The sequence below is a fragment of the Battus philenor genome, unplaced genomic scaffold (genome assembly GCF_028537555.1).
Source record: "Battus philenor isolate CCGP_79_NKW_IND1 unplaced genomic scaffold, ilBatPhil1.0.hap1 SCAF_4, whole genome shotgun sequence".
Taxonomy (NCBI): Eukaryota; Metazoa; Arthropoda; class Insecta; order Lepidoptera; family Papilionidae; genus Battus; species Battus philenor.
In genome coordinates, this window is record NW_027181704.1 from 7,501 (window position 1) to 10,400 (window position 2,900).

The window sequence follows — 2,900 nt, forward strand, 5'->3', positions numbered from 1 at the left end:
ACAAAATGAAACATAAATCTGTGATAAATGAAAAATAATTATAGAGTAAGAAATTTATTGTAAAATATTAATAAATTGTTATTATTGTAAAATAAAAAAGGTAACATAAAAACACAAAATGGAATTAGCAATAAGAAAAGAGGAAAGAATGAAAGTTGAATAGAGCAAATGAGAAAGAAAGATGAATTGTTGAATGAAAGATAGAAAACAGACTGAAAGAAATGATAATGTAAAGAAAGAAAGACGAGTAAGAAAATAAAAACGTATGTGAAAAATATTGCTGAAAAGGTCCCTGTCCCAAAAATCAGATAGGGGTACGAGAGGCCCCCAATAGCGGGGGTCATAAAAAAAAAAAAAAAAAAAAAAAAAAAAAAAAAAAAAAAAAAAACCTAACCTAACCTAACCTAACCTAACCTAACCTAACCTAACCTAACCTAACCTAACCTAACCTAACCTAACCTAACCTAACCTAACCTAACCTAACCTAACCAAGTCCGCCGTACGCTCCCGAGCAGAACGCACGCTCCCACGTGGCCTAGATCGCTCAAAATAGATCGATAAATCAAAAAGTGTCAGTAAAAGTGCTCGAAAATTAGTGAAAATAGTGTCAAAAAAAAGCGCGTTCACAGCCCGAACGCTTTGACACCAAAAAAGTGTAAATTGGACATAATTTGGATTTTTAAACACAAAAACAAAAATTACAGTGAGCAAGTAAGAAAAGAAAAAAAATTAAAACGCTGCACGATTTTCAGTGGGAAATCGTGTAACGGCAACTGTGGCGAGGTGCGCCGTACCAAGGCCTCTCGTTTGACACCTTTTTTGGATTTTTACGACCACAGACGGAGGAGCTGCAGCCGAAGTAAGGGAATTCCAACTGGAAAACATAAAGAAAACCGGTTGGAACCTTACTTCGAGAATACCAGCGAACATCCGGGGCCTTTTAAGGGTCCGAGGACCGCGGAGGTTGCAGCCGGGAGCCGGGAGCGACCTGGACTTAGCATAAGTAAGATAGCCGCCGAGTATTACACGCATTTACAAAGCGTAATATTAAATAAATAAAGTGGTGGGTAATTACATTTTCTTTTTAGCCCACCACAAGGTTAAATTCCCTTTATAAATACTAGAAATTAAAATACTCGGCGGCTGTCACTGGGAGTGAGGTCTTTTTGACCTATCCCATAGTTTTAAGATTAGCATTATAAGTAGAATTAGACAATAGTTGCTGTTTATAACAAAGCACCTTAATAAAAATAAGCGGACGGTAGAAGGTAAAAAACATAAAACCGAGCCAGATTCGCGCCGCCGCGGCCGTAGCAAAACATCTGGTGCGCGCCTGAGCGCCGCGGAAAGGGATAGACCTACCGGGCGGCGCAACCGTCTCTCTCGCACGCGCACGCTTTGTCGAGCGCAGTTGCCGAACTTCGGGCGCGCCCCTGCGGCCGCGGGCGAGGTCAGCGAGCCGGGAGACGTTGCCGTCCGCACCGCGCGAGCGACGCGCCGTGCGTAGCAATAATAATTAATATTACAGGGAGTTAAACGGCGCGCCGCGCGGGGTAATAAATTTTACGACCGGTCTTTGTTACAGACAGCAACTGCAATAGAATAGGGGCCCTATTGCCTTAGTTTAAGAGTCTTTTTGCCTTGTTGCACTAGAGTTAAGTTGACATTATTGTTTACATTTTTAAATTTTGAACTGTAAGACTAAGTATTAAATACTTTAAACTTTTAATAACGGACGAAGTATATAATACTTCAATTTTAAATTAGAACAATTTAGGACTAAGTATATAATACTTTATTTTTGAAATTTTTAAATTTTTAAATTTTTAATTTTGATTTTAATTTTTAATTTAGAACATTTTAATTATTTACATTTTTGAATTTTAAAATTTTTAAAATTTTTACACTTCAGACGAGTACCCCTACCATGTACCGGACCCCCACAAAGACCACCGACGCGGGCGAGGTGAGCCAGGCAGGCGCCAGCCAGGCGTGCAGGGTGAGCACCTCGCCCATTAAGAGCGTCCGGAGGAGTGTGGGGGAATGGGAGGGACAAGGGAAGAAGCCCAGGACCTCTCCCCGCAGCGTCGCGCCGGCCGTCAAACCGAGGACGCGTGCGGTGCCGAAAGCGGTGGAGCCGACACCTGCTCCTGCGGCGGCCGGGCAATCCCCGAAAGGGGACAAGCCGGCGTCCGCAGATCGAGTGAAGGAGGCGCGAGCGTGCCTAACTAAGGCAAAACTGCACTTGGGCAGCTCGCGCAACCTGAAGACCGAAATAAAGGAGCAGGTAATCAACGCGATAAATCGGCTCTACGAGCTTTACAAGGAGGCGGAGCTCGCAAACAGGGGACGAACCCAGGACCCAAAAGGGGGTCCAGTAGAGGAGCCGGCGAGTGGGGCAAACCGGGTGGAAGTAGAAGTAAAGGACCCACCCGCAAACCCCCCGCCGGCGACCCATTGCGAGCTCCTAAAGAAACTAGAAAGCCACGCGAGACTCCTTGAAGCCAATACCAAGGAATTGGAGGGCTTGAGGGAGTCTCTCGTGGCTACAAAAACAACAATACAAGAAAAGGGGAAGCCTCCCGGCACGTACGCGAGCGTGGCGGCCGCCCCGGCAAAAAGGCCGCCACCGGGGTGCGAACCTAAGCACTCGGTGGCGGTCTCGTCGGGGACCGACACGGGCGAGCAGGTTCTGGGCAAAATTCGAAAGGCCCTAAACGCCACCCAGACCGGCATAAGGGTCGACCGGATCCGCAGGGTGCGGGACGGTCGGGTCATCCTGGGCTGCGGCTCAGAGGTCGAGCTGGAGAGGGTGCGTGAGGGGCTGAGGAGGGCAGGCAAGGACCTGAACCTTGCAGAGGTCAAAAACAAGGACCCACTGGTGCTGCTCAGAGACGTAA